General features: G+C 49.5%; 1 long non-coding RNA gene across 1 annotated transcript; it reads left to right on the top strand.

The window, feature by feature from the left end:
* The first annotated feature begins 4,249 nt into the window (after positions 1 to 4,249).
* Positions 4,250 to 4,916, top strand: LOC115333075. Its single transcript, XR_006077788.1, has 3 exons — positions 4,250 to 4,431; positions 4,515 to 4,583; positions 4,689 to 4,916. It is a non-coding gene; the product is annotated as an uncharacterized LOC115333075 (long non-coding RNA).
* Positions 4,917 to 16,655: the final 11,739 nt, after the last annotated feature.

Genomic DNA, 16,655 nt, shown 5'->3' with positions numbered 1-16,655 from the left:
GGTTGTTTGGGCGAGTTGGTTTGACATCTTATACAATCTTGTGCGCAACAAAGACGAGGACAAAAGCAGAGAAAAGGACACAACAAGGCGCCTTGTTGTGTCCTCTTCTCTGCTTTTGTCCTCGTCTTTGTTGCGCACAAGATTGTATAAGAGGTCCTAGAGGAGCTGAGACTGACGCCTGGGGAATACCTCCGGCGCTTCGAAACCACGTCCAAAAGAAAAGACGAAGGGTGAGGGGTTATTTTACTTATTACCTAGATGCGAGAGGGGCTGACACTAAGCAAGACCTAGTCGAACGGATAATCGCGGATCGAGTAAAAAACGGTCTGGGCAAGGACAGCTTGAAATATGATTCTGCGCGAGGGCGAGGGATGGATGAAGGCACACGAGATCGCCAAAATTCTTCAGACGTTCGAGGAAGCTGAGGGGAAGGGTCGCCTCGCAAAGGTGGTGGAGGCAAGCGTAGACACCGGCGCGGCGCCCGCCACAAAGAATGGCAGGGCTGGCCGTCTATCCCGATGCTACGAGTGCCAGAAAGAGGGTCACTTGGCAAGGGACTGTCCGACTCGGAAATCAAAGCCGGGAGCTCAGCCTGGAGCTGGCTCGAAGGTATCGCGGATACAGTCGATAGTAGTGGGAGAGGACGAACCAGCACCAGATACCTCGGGGTTGTTGGTGGCGAAGCTTGCGACGGGACCACCGCAGGCCGCCTGCACTTCCAGCTTGCAGCGTGTCGAGATAGTTTGCGCTGGCGTCCCGACGGACGCGATCCTCGATACGGGATGCAAAATAACCGTTATCCGGGAAGGATTATTGCCGACGAGTGCAGGGGATCCGTCGGGATCGATACGCTTGATTTCAGCCTTTGGACAGGCAATAACGGCCAAGCTCGCTCGTTTGCCACTGCAGCTCCGCCACGACGGCACAGTCGTGGACGGCGCGCAGATAAACATTGTGTGCGCATTGACCGACGAGCTTGCCCCTGGGGTGGACTGTTTTTTGACGGGAGAGAACTGGGCGCTACTCACGGGAGGCGCCGGTCCCTCTTCCGCGTCTCAGCGGGAAACCCCGGTGGAGGCAAGTGTCGGCGGAAAGAGTGGCAGGGAACACGACGAGGACGAAGTTCTTGCGGGCGCCGTAACAGACGAGAGGGGAGAGGAAGCTAAGGATCCCGATATAGACCGAGATGAGCCAAGCGAGGCTGTTAAATTCCGCGATTCACAAAAAAATGACGCGGGGTTAAGAAAGGCGTGGGAGGACGCGAGCCAGGGCAAGGGAGGGATGTTCGTATCGGGCGAGCTCCTGTATCACTGGGACACAATTGCTGGCTCGAAAGTCGGGCAATTGGTCCTTCCCAGCGAGAGGCGACAGGAGGTGATGCGCCTCGCGCACGAGTCGTTCTGGGGCGGGCATCTGGGTGCAAAGAAAACGAAGCTCTGTATCAAGTACAGCTTCTATTGGCCTGGCTTAGAAAGGGACGTAGCTACGCACTGCGAGTCGTGCCACGGGTGCCAGATTCGATCGGATAGGAGGCGCAAGGATAGGGTGCCGATTACACCACTCACACGTCCCGAGCATCCCTTCCAGGCTGTGAACGTGGACATAATCGGGCCTCTCGACGTGCCCTCATCGAGGGGTCACAGGTATGCTCTTTGCATGGTGGACCTTTGTACTCGGTGGCCCGAAGTCATCTGCCTTCGTTCACTAACTGCGAAGGCCACGTGCAAGGCCCTCCTAGACGTGTTCAGTCGTACGGGGGTGCCCCAGACCGTGTGCTGCGATCAGGGTACGAACTTTACCGCGAAGCAAACGCAGCAGATGCTCGAAAGACTGGGTTGCTCCCCGAGGTTTTCCACGCCAGAACACCCGGAGAGCAACGGAGCCGTGGAGAGATGGAACCGCAATTTTAAGAATATGTTGTTTCATGTCATCCAACGCGACCCTAAGAACTGGGATAAACTTGTGCCTTTCGTTTTCTGGGCTTACCGAGAGGTGCCGCACGAGACTACCGGGGCGTCTCCCTTCCGTATGCTTTACGGTAGAGACCCTAGTGGGCCACTGGCTATACTGCAGCAAACGTGGACAGGTGAGGTGACTGTTCCCGGTACTCTTCGCGAAGAACCCATGAAGTACTTACAACAGTTGCGAGAGCAGATGGAAGTAGCGGTGGAGATGGCCAGTTTGAGCAGCAGTATTCAGCAGAGCGATTACACGGACAGGTACAACCGTAACGCACGGGAAAAGTCCTTCCAGGTGGAAGGAAAGGTTTTGCTGTTCGATTGCAACCGAACAGGTAAGATGGCGCCAAGGTGGACCGGGCCTTTGACCGTTATCGGGACAGAGAGGCAGAACTCCTACCGGTTGGAGGGGCCCAACCGAAAGATTTCAATAGCACAGGCAAACCGACTTCAGCCCTACTATGCCCGAGCAGGGCACGTGGGAGTGGTATTCCACGAAGCCGAAGACTTTGGCGAGGTCGAGTACGCCCCTCGGGGTGATTCAGACGGCACAGGAGAGCTCCCCGTGTCAAAACTGGAACACCTCGACGCAGAGTTAAGGAACCAGAACTTAAACATGTTCGCTGAGCATCGCGAAGTATTCGGCGGGGCACACGGGAGAGCCACGGTGGGCCAGCACAAGATTGAGCTAGAGGAGGGGCATAAATCCAAGGCGGGGCACCCGTACCGGATTCCCGAGCTACTCAAAGGGGAGGTTAGCCGGCAAATTCGCGAACTGCTTGAGCTGGACTTAATTTACCCTGTCGAAAGCGCGTTTGCGCACCCAATCGTGTGCGTCGCCAAGAAAGACGGCACGGTGCTGCGCTTATGTGTTGATTATCGGCGGCTGAATGCCGCCACGCTCCCCGACGCGTTCCCAATGACAAACCCGAGAGAGTTGATTTTTAGAGTCGGGGGCGCGAAGTTCATCACCGTGATCGATTTGCGCCGCGGATATTGGCAGGTGCCCATGGCTCGCGAGAGCGAACATTTAACGGCCTTCGTGACGCACGAAGGGCAATACGCGTGGAAGGTGATGCCGTTCGGCCTGAAGAACGCCGCGGCCACCTTTCAACGGATGATAAACCTAAAGTCCCTCAATGTTTTTTCACTGCGTTTTACAAGTACCGTCATTCTTTGCCGCGCCGACATCTGTTTCTATTGGAGGAGAGCGATGTCACGTGATTTCCGGAATTGTCGCCACTTCCGTCCGCCATTTGCTTCCAAGCTGCTCGGCTGCTCCGTCCGCCCGCGTGTTTCGCGATACTCGCCGACTTTAGCTCGACGTCCTGGTGTTTCTGGATTGTAATGAGGCAAGTCAAGTAGCAAGCGGTTGTGTTAGATGACGGGGTGCTGCGCTTTTGGGTGCAGCCAGAGTTCTGGTAGTGGAAAAAAGTTGTTCGCCGTCCCCCTTCGGAAAGCCGATCTGAAGAGGCAGAAAGAAGGCATGGCTCCACATGATTGGGAGGAAAAACTTTGTCCCTACCAGAAGCAGCAAGCTTTGTGAGGTGAGCATTTCTGAGCTAGTTACCTCTTCCACACATGTTCACATAGATACACGTGCAATGTTTTTCCTGACACGCCTGACTGCCGAACTCGTTCTCAGCTGAAATGCGGCATCGGTGCTCTGCCGTTTTAGCCTGTTGTTCTTCACTCGAAAACCCGGTTGTTGGCCGGCAAAGTTTTTCGCGTAATCTGAGTTTTTAAGGGACACGATATGAATGGATGAAGCCGCCGATTAGCCGCTTCAGCTGTGAGTGTCTCGCAGTGAACCTCTAGGAAACACGAAAAGCTACTACCGAGGACAGTATGAGCCGAAAACGCCTTTCATGCTTCTTTGGCTTACCACCTGTTTTTGAGAGAGCTGTGACCCAAATTAGGAATAGAAAGCGAAGTTGAGGAATAATGGAGCTTGTGGGAGTCGCAGAAAAAGGTTGGATCGGGTGTTCCAGCTCATACTGTCCGCGCGCGGGGATACATCGGGCGTACAATGCGCGGCACTGTTGGCGCGAACAGAGCATCAGTGTCTCTACGTATTTTACTTCCATGGAGTGTTGTGTTGCACCAAATTTTACCGCTTAGGTTAGCGTCCCAAATATACCCTTCCCACCGCACTAGCGGTTTTGATGACGAATTTTTGATTCCGATCGAGAAAAAAGCGGCGATCACTCTTCTGTACTAACAGTGTGACGCTCTCTACCTCCAAACAAAGTCGAATTATTTAGTGTTCTCAGTGCACTGTCCCATGAATTGCAAGTTAGCGCTGTTTATTCTCGACAGGACCATTTTACACGAGATCAGTTTGAACCTCGGATCTGGCAGAGCCATGTCATCAAAAAACTTAAACCGGACGCTGTCCCCACCAAGTTTAGCCATAGGCTGCCAAAGCCAGTTCGAAGACCACCACGAGAAAGGGAAGTGGGAAACATCCAAGGTAAGTTGACACAGTCAGAGATGGTGAATTTGCAGTCACTTGGTTGCTAGATTTGGTATTAAAATGCTACCTATTTTAAGCAGGGGAGCCAATGCAGGAGGAAGACAGCATCCAGACGCTTCCATCTCTGGATTCAACTGCTGCTCTCACAGGTGTCGTACTTCCTCCTTCACAGATTATTGAGAATATGCTTGTCCAAGGTGATGAATTAATGCAAGTAGCATTGAACTGCATACTGACAAAGTTTACAATTTCAGCACAAGCCTTGCCCACGCAGACAGCAGCACAATCCAGCAAAGTGCAAAACTGCGACCAGGAGTCTGTGCCTCAGGCGAGCCCTCCAGTTGGTGAGTCACATGCAATTCCAGCATTTAGTAGCCGGGCACACGCAGCGACATGCAGTCACAATCATCCTTAACTCGAGCGTGTGCCAGGCATACCCTGGGCTAATTCTTCCGTTCCTTCTTTTTCGGCCTGTATTTGCTTATCTCAAATGTGGTATGTGCTTTCTTGGGCATTTCTGCAACAATTGACTATCCTGCCATGCGTATATGTGTAGTATGTACCCAGGACATCATAAAAAAGTATTGGAATTTATGTCAGCATGCTCTTCTGTGCTTTGGGTAAGTGTTGATTTGCACCATACATGCGTCCCTGCCAGGGGCAGATGCAGGAATTTCCTGAGGGGGGGTGAGGTGTTGGTCAGCGTACCATATGTTTAGGAACCCCCTCCCCCTCGTTTCACGTCCTAAATTTTACACATGCAAAAATCAAGAGGGGGGTCAGAACATCCGGCCCCCCCCCCCTCTAAATCCGCCCCTGGTCCCTGCTGTAATGAACAGCGCGAGTGGAATTTAACTGCGTGCTGATGGAATTCGCGGCTTCAGCACGAGCCTTGCCCATACTCACAGCCGCCCACTTCAGCGAGATGCAAAGCTGCGACTGGGAGTTTGTGCCCAGTGCGGATGCTGCAGTTGTTGAGTAAGATGATGGCCAGACACAAATGCTGCATGACATTGTTAGTGAGAGTACAACTGCGACACTCTTTGCATTTTACTTTGAATTAGTAAATGCTGGCACCCAATAATAGGGTGCAACTTTGTGCCCCATATGAACATTTTTCATCCCTTCTTTGCATTAACAGTGTCGGACTATGTTAGGTCAGAACCATCCTTAACACCAGCGGGGTGAGGTGTACGGAATTCATGCTATAGACCGATCTCACCACCCAGTTCGACTACGCGCCACCGCTGTCGCAATGCATTGAGGGAACTTCAGTCTTTCTGCACGTGCCCGAAACACTGGAACTCTACGCGTGAGACAGCACAAGCCGTTTAGGGCACCACCGTCTACCTATTGTGAACTAAAGTTATGGCGGCTTCATGCATGCGCCAACTGTTGGTGAGGTGGGTCTGTTGGTGGCAGGACGACAACAATTTCTTTTTGTCTCTATTGGTCCCTCTCAAAACAAATGCATTCCTGTGACCATTGACTACTCTGCCATTCAAATGTCTGCTGCATGCACCATATTGTGGGGTTCCATTTTTTTTTACAAAATTTACAGGTTCACTGCAAGTCTCGGCACAAAAATCGAATACGGCAGGCTCCATCCTAATAAGAATCATTGGTCAGCGCTCCCTGCTTAAACAAAGTAAGTCAATGCCAAAGGGTGGAATATTGCTTTTGCATGAAATTACACACAGAACATATAAGAGCTTAATGCCCATTCTCGAATAATGCTGCAGGGAGCAGCTCCCTCCACAATTATGAGCATTCCTTATAAAAGTACAAATGACAGCCCTGTGTAGAAGTGAACGGCAGGACTGACGCTGGCTGTGCTCTTTGCTTGCTACTCAGGAGCGGTTCCCTCATCCCTGGCAGCAGGCTCCTCCGTCCAGCCATGTACACCGCAGGGGACGACTGCCTCAAAGGGTGAGACGTTTCCCTGATTGAATGACAGTCATGTGTAGAAGTGAACGACAGGACTGATGCTGGCTGTGATCTTTGCTTGCTACTCAGGAGCGGTTCCCTCATCCCTGGCAGCAGGCTCCTTCTTCCAGCCGGGTACACCGCAGGGGACGACTGCCTCAAAGGGTGAGACGTTTGCCTGATTGAATGACAGTCATGTGTAGAAGTGAACGACAGGACTGATGCTGGCTGTGCTCTTTGCTTGCTACTCAGGAGCGGTTCCGTCATCCCTGGCAGCAGGCTCCTTCTTCCAGCCAGGTACACCGCAGGGGACGACTGCCTCAAAGGGTGAGACGTTTCCCTGATTGAATGACAGTCATGTGTAGAAGTGAACGACAGGACTGATGCTGGCTGTGATCTTTGCTTGCTACTCAGGAGCGGTTCCCTCATCCCTGGCAGCAGGCTCCTTCTTCCAGCCGGGTACACCGCAGGGGACGACTGCCTCAAAGGGTGAGACGTTTCCCAGATTGAATGACAATCATGTGTAGAAGTGAACGACAGGACTGATGCTGGCTGTGCTCTTTGCTTGCTACTCAGGAGCGGTTCCCTCATCCCTGGCAGCAGGCTCCTTCTTCCAGCCAGGTACACCGCAGGGGACGACTGGGTGAGACGTTTCCCAGATTGAATGACAGTCATGTGTAGAAGTGAACGACAGGACTGATGCTGGCTGTGCGCTTTGCTTGCTACTCAGGAGCGGTTCCGTCATCCCTGGCAGCAGGCTCCTCCGTGCAGCCATGTACACCGCAGGGGACTGCCTCAAAGGGTGAGACGTTTCCCTGATTGAATGGCAGTCATGTGTAGAAGTGAACGACAGGACTGACGCTGGCTGTGCTCTTTGCTCGCTACTCAGCTGCGGTTCCCTCATCCCTGGCAGCAGGCTCCTTCTTCCAGCCAGGTACACCGCAGGGGACGACTGCCTCAAAGGGTGAGACGTTTCCCTGATTGAATGACAGTCATGTGCAGAAGTGAACGACAGGACTGATGCTGGCTGTGCTCTTTGCTTGCTACTCAGGAGCGGTTCCCTCATCCCTGGCAGCAGGCTCCTCCGTCCAGCCATGTACACCGCAGGAGACGACTGCCTCAAAGGGTGAGACGTTTCCCTCATTGAATGACAGTCATGTGTAGAAGTGAACGGCAAGAATGATGCTGGCTGTGCTCTTTGCTCGCTACTCAGGTGTGGTTCCCTCATCCCTGGCAGCAGGCTCCTTCTTCCAGCCAGGTACACCACAGGGGACGACTGCCTCGGAGGGTAAAACGTCTCCCTGATTGAATGACAGTCGTGTGTAGAAGTGAACGACAGGACTGACGCTGGCTGTGCTCTTTGCTCGCTACTCAGGAGCAGTTCCCTCATTCCTGGCAGCAGGCTCCTCCGTCCAGCCAGGTACACCGCAGGGGACAACTCCTTGGACAGGTCAGACGTTTCTTCTATAAGGCAATTTCACGAAACAAATTTTGACTACCAGTGAGTCGTGTTCCACCATGTTGATGAACAGTGTCTCACATTTTCCCCAGTAGTGTTCAGCAGACGCTTAGTTATTGTAAATTATGTGTCGGTGACTGACGAATGACAGTCGTGTGTAGAGGTGAAGTTGTTGCGTCCTCTTAAGAAGCAGTTCCCATACTGCTGTGCGAGTTCACTGCTGCTCAGAGCTCAGACTTACCTGCGAGCGCGGTGTTTTCGTCCATTTTTCCAGTTCAGAATGCTGCGGATTATAGTAAACAGCGGAAACCGCGCTAAGCATCCACCTAATCCTACAAAGACCAACAGTGCTCCTCGACGTCACGTCCGAATGTTTGTTTCGGTTTAGGAAATTTGTTTCAACACCACCTTTGGGCAGATAAAGATTGTTCATTCAGGCAGAGAAATAAGAGCCAAAAACACCTCCTTCTGAAAATATTTGAAATTGCCTTCATGGTCCCTTTAATGCATAAAAATTGAGTACTAGCCAATACTCTTTTATGTTCCCAACTAGTCTGGCAGGCGAAGTTGATCACAATGCAAAAGAACGAGCGATCTGGGAAGTGCTGCCTCTGCTCATAGTAAGATATACGAGGAAAGTTTATTTATTTATTTACAATTACCCTCAGGGCCCCGAGGGGCATTACAGAGGGGAGTGGTTGGTTAGTACAATTCTAAATTTAGCATTATCGGTGATGGTGACAATGTCATTGGGAAGGCCATTCCAGTCTTCAATAGCTTCTGGTAGGAGGGAATGTTGACGTTCTGTTGAAATGGTCTTGGGGCGGGGAATCGTGCATGAATTATCATGTCTTGCAGAGATGTAGGTGGGCTCGCTGAGGACAGACTGTCGGAATGGTTCCCGATAGTAAATTTTATGAAGAGGGCAAAGACGGGAAATTCTGCGATGAACGGAAAGATCGGGGAGAGTTAATTGAGATTTAATCACAGTAATATGGCATCTGGCAAGACATCGAGCTGGAAGTATATCAGATGGAACCATCCTGTAGGGCAGTTTCATGCAATTTACTTCCGGCTCAAAATCTTGCTGGACACCATGTTGATGAACTGATGCCGTATGTCTCTCTACATGTAGTGGCAGTGTTTTCCAGCTAGGCAGAGTTCTTTTGCGTCGGCCAGAGAAAATTTTTAATGCAATATTTATGGCAAAAGACGCAATTTAGGTGGACGTCATGGGCCACCCCAAGCCCCATCCACAGGTCAATGGCCCTGCCCATTCTTTCTGGATTTGGCTTGGCTGGTTGGCCAAAATCAAGCTCAATGTCCCCCTGTTGCGATGTCTGGTGCATCTAGTCTGTAGTGTGTCAACATCTGCTAGTGGGGCGAGCAGACGTGCGGCAGCGTCTGAAAGTGTACGGCATAGATGCAGTTGGCGGTCGAGCTGTTGGCGGCCAAAATGTCCTAACAGGTACTGCCGGAGTGGTTCCGAAAGATACAAATCAGATTAAGCTTGTGTTTTGTGTGGCTGAAATACGTTACTTGTCATACTTACTTAGTTTTGTCATTGACACAGTCTTGCCATGCTTGAGCGTTTTACCAACACATTAAACAATGCCAATAACTAAGCGTCTGTGTGTAAACAAATGGCAAAAGTGGCAGGCGCTGTGCACCAACATGGCAGAACTCAGTGGAAAGAAAAAAGTGTTTTGTGAAATCATTTAATAAAACAATGAATATCAGTTATGTTGAGAAGAAAAGGACAGGAATAACATTGGGCCTTTTTTTTTTTTAGGTTTACAACAAGCCTCGTCTCCTGTCATAAGCGGTGTGGGGGCCTTGGTACAAAGGAGGATGATGGACCAAGTTTCTGGCCTGAAAAGAAAGCTTTGTGCTTTACAAAAGCGAATCCGGTCCTTGGAAGCTGAAAATACCAACCTGAGAAATGGTATGTGCAATCAGGTACTCGCATAAAGAGGAAGAATTAGTAAATGTTAACTAGAGGTTCAGATAATGATGCTGTCTTGTTATGTGCACAGCAGCCATTTAACAATAAATATTTTCAGGTCTACCTGAATACAGACCAGTTATTGAGGCTTACGAGAAAAACGGTACGAGGGTCTGCCTGGAGTGAAGGGACCGTTGTCAAGGGCCTGAAAGTGCGGCTGTCGTGTGGCTCCGAGAGCTACAACGTGGTGCAGGAGCTTGTCGCTCCTCTTCCACCTGAGCGCACCCTGCAGAGAAGGCTCCAACAGCACAAGTTCCCTCCAGGCGGCTTAATAGAAATGATGAAGCCCCTTGAAGTGAAGGTATATAATCAAGGTGGACATGTGATCCTGCAGTTCTATAATGTAAATAGATTATTCTGACTCACAGAAACGAAAGCCGGCATATGTTTTTTTTATCCTGGCATTGAGTGACTGATTACATGCACCACTATCACACCAACGCTTCACTGTCATTCATGAAGTATGATTTAAAAAGTGGGTATCAGCTGGCGTGAAATTTACCCCAAGCAATCGAGCATTATACACGGACTCCACAATACTTCACTCTTTTCTCAGCTGTAGCTAAATGTTCAATCAGTAAAAAGCCTACGACAAACATATTGAAGAGAACTGGCTGTTTGGACTAGTTTGTTGAAAACTTCATAAAACCTGTGCTTGCGCAGCAAAGACGAGGACGAAGGGGGGCCTTCGTCGTCGTCGTTGCTGTGCATGCCCAAGTTTTATAATATTGAAAAGATCTAAGAGTTTGGGCTTTAGAAATAAAATTAATAATGATTAGTGAATTTTTTCTAAATGCATATGTAACAGCTAAATAGAAAAATATACACCGCAAAGGGGCACTTCCTTTTTCAATTTATTTAATAAAACAATGTAATTCTCTCTTCTTGTTTAAAGGTTGGTCTGATGTCTCCAGCAGAGCGGCACGCTGTCCTCATGATGGATGAAATCCAGCTGAACGAGGGACTGGACTACGATGCCACCACTGGGACAGTCATCGGAAGGCCCACGATCGGTTTATCCTCGGGCAAGCTTCCGGATTCTTGTCTGGCCACACATGGCTTTGTCTTCATGCTGGGTGGCATGTCCACAAGATGGAAGCAAACAGTGGCTTATGAGTAGGGTGTGTATTTTCCGGTTTTAACCGAAAAACACCGACAAACATCCGTCGGTGACAAAAATACAAAATCGGCTAAAACCGAAAAACACCGGTGGTTGGATATTTTCGCCCCGGTTAAAACCGAAAAACACCGGTCGTTGCACGTTTCCGACCTAGCGAAACCCTTTCCCCGTAGAGCTTCGTCAAACGTGTCATCTCGTGGATCCTGCATTCTTCCAGTGTTTATACATGGCTCGCACGTGGCGTCAGTCCGTCCTCCTTTCTGGGGGTGAAAAGCGTCTAGTTAACGCAGTGAAAGCTATAGCTCTCACACGCCTTTCCCCCATTGTGTCGCCCATGGCCCCCTTTTGTGGAAAAATTAACGCAGCGGAGGGTACGCTCTCACGTGCCTTTTCCCCATTGTGTCTGGCCAAGTAATGTCGGTACAAGCCATGTATTCGGAGGTTGCTATGGTTCCTGGAAGACACTACCAACATTTGTGTCGTACAGGGCTACTGAGCTTTCAGAACTGAGATGCGTTCCTTGTTATCTGTTTAGTTTCCATGGGCTTTTGGGGAAACGGAAAAAGGGTTTTGTTGGCGGGGGAGTTCTTCGGCTGTATATAAAAGAACCGTTCTGTAAAAGAATTTGTAGTCGTGTTTGAAAAGGCGCGTCCGTCCCGCGTCTGCGGGCTTTCTCAACGTGAGACTTGCTTCCCTTCGTCGTCACGCGGAGTAGAAGGCCACCAGGATGGGAAGTAAGCGGAAAGCTCAGGATGACTACGCTACAGATTTCATGGATGAACCGTCGTTCTGGTTCCGCGTACCAATTGTTAATCCGTGCATAAACGTGGAGCTGCCAGAGGGATTTGTGCCTTATGAAAGTATCTATCGGCTGGTCCTCCGAGACGAGAGCTAGCTGAGTGACCTAGAATCAGAGTTTCTTTGTTACCGCCAGTATGCTGTGACTAGCACCGTTGATCCAGTGTTATTTTGGAAACTTAATTTACCTGACTGGCCACTACTGTCCCAAACCATTTTGGGATTCGCTGGACACTTTGGGATTCCCTGTGTCCAGCGAAAATGTGGAGCGTGTGTTTTCAAAATTGCGGGTTGTGAACCGCAAGGAACGTGCTGCCATGACGGATGCAAGCCTCTCGAAGTATGCTTGCATCCACTATATTAACGAAGTGTGAGAAATATATGCTTCCTCGAGAAGTGTATGAAATATATGAATAAAATTAGAACTCTCTGTCTCTGATCAATCGCATTTTTTTTCACCGATAATCACCGATTTTAGCCTCGTCGTAAGACATTCCACCGAAATACACCGGTGTTTCGAAAATAAATAAACACCGAAAAACATCCGCCGATTTTTCTCACAAATAAACACCGGAAAGTACACACCCTACTTATGAGTTCACAGAAAACTCATTCAGCGCTGCAACTGTGAAGACAACTATCGACACACTCATAAGGAGATGCGAGCAGATTGGCATCAAGGTTCATGCCTTGGTGACAGACATGGGCGGAGGAAACCAGGCGCTCTGGCGAGCATATGGGATATTGGTTGGGAAGCATTCAAAAGAAACGTGCTATGCCAACCATCCGTGTGATCCAGCTAGGCGCCTCTACTTCGTGGCAGATGTGCCGCATTTGCTTAAGAACTTGAGGAACCACCTTATTCGAGGACAAGACATCTACCTGCCAGACGAGGTTGTAAAGAAGAACGCCCTCCCAACTGACACAGTTTCCATAAAGCAAGTGGAGCAGCTTTTGGAGTTGGATGAACAAAGTGACATGCGTGTAGCTCCACGCCTGAAGAAGGCCTGCATCAGTCCTGGGCACTACGCAAAAATGAAAGTCGGCCCTGCTTACACACTCTTTCATCATGACACTGAAGCTGGGCTGCGGTATCTTGTCAAGCTGGGGCGGCTGGATGAAGAGGCTCTCACCACTGCCTGGTTCTTCGAGCAAGTGCAGAGGTGGTTCGAGCTGATGTCATCACAAACCAAGGTGGTGGCATTCTCTCACAAAGCACAAGCTGGCCTCGACTTCCTGAAGGACTTCATCACACTGTTCCAGGACCTGGCAATTGGCAGCAGGGTGAGGGTGTGGAAACTCATCCAAGCAGGAGTGATCCTCTCCACCACAAGCGCAATGGAGCTCCAGACCATGATGGTAGGAGATCATCACTTCGAGTACCTCCTGTTTTCCCGCCTAAGCCAAGACGCGCTGGAGAACTTGTTTTTAAAATCCGACTGAAAAATCCTGTGTCAAGGCCCAAAGAGTTCAAGTCGGCTTTGAGAACTGTAACGCTGGCTCAGTTCTTGCGGCCAAATAGCCATGGCAGCTACACCAAGGCTGATGGAGAGCTCCTGGTTGGGCTTGAGAACAGTGCACCAGAAGACCCGGATCCACCGCCACTCCAGCCAGGGCTCTTGGACCTGGACACAACTGAACAAGACTCGTTTGAGTACCTCTGTGGGTATGCCGTGCAGCAGGTGAAGAAGAATCTCAAGACGTGCAACAACTGCAGTGCAGCCATCTGTGCCGAGCGGCCAATGCAGGATGCCAACGACCTTGTAAGGTTGAAGACATACACCTCAAACAGAATTGCACTCGTGCCCTCAAAGGCAACACTGTCCCTCCTGGAGGCCGCAGAACGGTACTACAGGAGAAATGAGAAACTCGTCATCGACAACAGCCTCAGCATTCACAACTTAAGGAGCTCCATTTTAGATGCTATAGGACCATGTGAAATACCAGTGTGCCATGATGTGCCCATGAAGCTTCTGCGATGCTTTCTAAGTACAAGGTTGCATGTGACACTGAGGAAGCTTAATCAGCAAATACGGGACAAAAAACAAAGTGCCAAGTGCGGCAGCCGCAGTGTGGGGATGCGCCACGCTGTTGTAAACATTTGAAATTGGATGCGTTTGTTGCGCTCTAACTCCATGAAGTGCTAAATATGTCTAGTGCATCCAAGTAATTCCTTGCAGATAAGCTCATCTAGGCATTAACTGAGCTCCTTGTCCTGGCCTAGCGGGCTGCGTTTCGAGCTGAGCCATCATTTCTTCCACCTCATCGTCCAGCCATTCTTTGGCAGTCTTCTAACATACCCTTGCAGGTTCGCTTTAACCCCCGAATTCATAGATGTGACTTCAACTGAAGCCGAACTTCGACTTGCTCAAGTCCGCCTCAACACCAAGTTCGACTTGAAAACGCTCAAGCTGGCTTTTACGTTTCATAGACGCTCCCGCGAACTTCCTTCGTCAAGTCCCGTTCAAGTCGCGAGCGCTCGCGCTGCTTCCCGCCTGGGAGCGAGATTAGGTTGCAATTTTTCTCTTAAAAAGGGTTTCAAACGTCAAAAAGAAGTTGCTTCTTAAAATTTTCTTCATAGCATGTCTTTACGAAACGCAAATCGTGAAAGATGCTGTTTAGCAGGTTTCGAAACTAACGTTGTACGCGTTTTCTAGACAAATGTGCTTTTCCGTCTAGCAACGTTGGCTCATTTGAGCGATGGCTCCTGGCCTGTTTCTTTTCGTTTTGCTCGTTGGCGTCCCTCGCTTGTGGACATATTTGGCGTCAAGTGAGTTTCGACGTCTCCTTCATTATGAAAACTCGGGAGAAGCTTGAACTAGGATTCACTGAAGACGAGAAACAAATGCTTATCTGGGTTCAACAAGCATGAAAAGGTATTCGAGTGAGTGCCTGACTCCGGTGCCGCGTCCACACGCCTCAACGAGAAAGTTTAAAATCCTCATAGGATCTTCCTACGGGACTCTAGTAACGAAAAAGCGCTTGGAACTCCCGATGCGGAAGGTAAAGGACTGTGAATTGAAGCGGTGCTCAAAGTAGGTAAGTGTTCTACAACATTTCCTTACTGCAAACTATGCGGCGTAGTACTCTCGGATATGTAAACTGTAAACTACGCGGCCTGGCCTAAGCGCTCTTTCGGCTGTTTTAAACGTTATTTTGTGTTGCTTACATGTTTCTACGAAGGCTTGTGTTAATGGGCGCCACTACATAAAGCGTTGGGCGCGGTGCCTGTGCTTTCGGTGATCGAAACCAGGAAGTAGCTACCGGGCATCGTAGTTTTCGCAGCTACGTTTACCTCGTCGGGCTTTCGCGAGCAAAAACTCCCAGAACATGTTGTGCATGAGGCAGTGGAACTGTCACTGATGTTTGGTGCGCAGAGGCAGGGTTGTTAACCTTCTGTAATCAAAAAGCTCTCTTTAAAATTTTAGTTTTTTTCTAATTTCTATTTGATTATTTCGGCTGTTAATAGTCTCGACGCTGCCACTCTCTCATTTGTGACAGCCGTGGATTAAAGTCTAACCATTTTATACGGTTTGCAGAAGTCTCTTCCCTAAAGATGAAGTCCATGAGCAGGAGTAGCACCTTAGGAAATATTAGCTTTGTGGTTACATCTTGTATATTTCATGTAAGTGCCTTACATAAACTTTTCTCTTTTTTTTTTAGGAAGGGAACTGCTTTTTCAGCCAGTGAATGCGTTCTGGGCGGGACCTAATATTCAGGCAAGTAAATGAGCATGGTCATGTTGTGCCCCCTGTGCACAGTGAGTGCCCCCTGTCCACAACGAGTCAGTGTGCTGCTGCAGCCAATGGTGCACTGGTAGGAAGGGGAACCGTCTGTCGAGCAGGAGAAAGATGAAGTAACGAGGACATGAGTAAAGCGCTCAAGCTGTTGAATGCAGCTGCATGCTGTGGTTTCGTAAAAGGGCACTTTAGGGCTTAGGCGACTTCCTGTTAGATGTCTATCAAGCATTACAGGTCGGTACCCATTGTCTTCTCATAAATGAGTGACTATGATGCCTGGGAGCACCACATCAATGTCAGCAATGCTGCAAACGAGTGGACTAACAGCAGAAAGCATCTCTTCCCGCTGACGTGACTGCAGAAATTTGCTTTTATGGCCTACCGTCGTCTGGATGTGAAAGGCCGCTCATCGCTCTTCCGCCTGTGCGACCGTGTCTCAGAGCTGCAGTTGCTTCACTGATTGAAAAGTTGTGGCTGCCCAATTCTGCATGCGACACACTGTTCCAGAGATTGGTATGACATGTTTCAGTACGGCCAGACATTCTACTTGTTCATAAAAACATACGCCGGACTGTTTCAAGACAACTGTGACACCCTGATCGTTTGTCGAGTTCAGTGACAACCATCAGTTCGTTGCTCTACTCTTCAGTGCCGTGTTTATTTGGCTGCTTGAACATCTTTGGCTACGGCAGTAAATGCTCGCACCACTGTAATTGTTTAGTAGGAAGTCATTTAGGACCCGAGCCGTTTTTGTTACGACCATGGCCCTCCTCTCGTGTCCTCGTCACATTGTTTTTCTTCTGCGCCACACAACCATGAAGCTTGTGACACACTAGTTTGCATTCACAAGCTTACGACTCGCACAACGTCTAAGCTTGGAAATATATAAGCAACCTGAGAAGGCTGTTTAGTGACTATGAAAATTTGCATAAACTAGAAAACCTGATGACTGAATTAAGGTGGTTAGTTGGGCGAGTTGGTAATGATAGAACATGGTTAAAATTGTGAACAAATAGAAAGGAACAGAGGAGAGAGAAGAGACAAGCATAAACTCACAATTCAATGTATTGAAGGAAGAAAAAAGAACAGCCTGTAGTAACAGCTCGAGCCGAGGCCGGTGTGGCCTCGGCTCGAGCTGTTGCTACAGGCTGTTCTTTTTTCTTCCTTCAATAC

Source organism: Ixodes scapularis, unplaced genomic scaffold, assembly GCF_016920785.2.
Source record: "Ixodes scapularis isolate PalLabHiFi unplaced genomic scaffold, ASM1692078v2 PGA_scaffold1__304_contigs__length_218370807, whole genome shotgun sequence".
In the NCBI taxonomy this organism is placed as follows: domain Eukaryota; kingdom Metazoa; phylum Arthropoda; class Arachnida; order Ixodida; family Ixodidae; genus Ixodes; species Ixodes scapularis.
The sequence above is the reverse complement of the archived record's forward strand: the minus strand, read 5'-3'. Positions and strand labels throughout refer to the sequence as shown.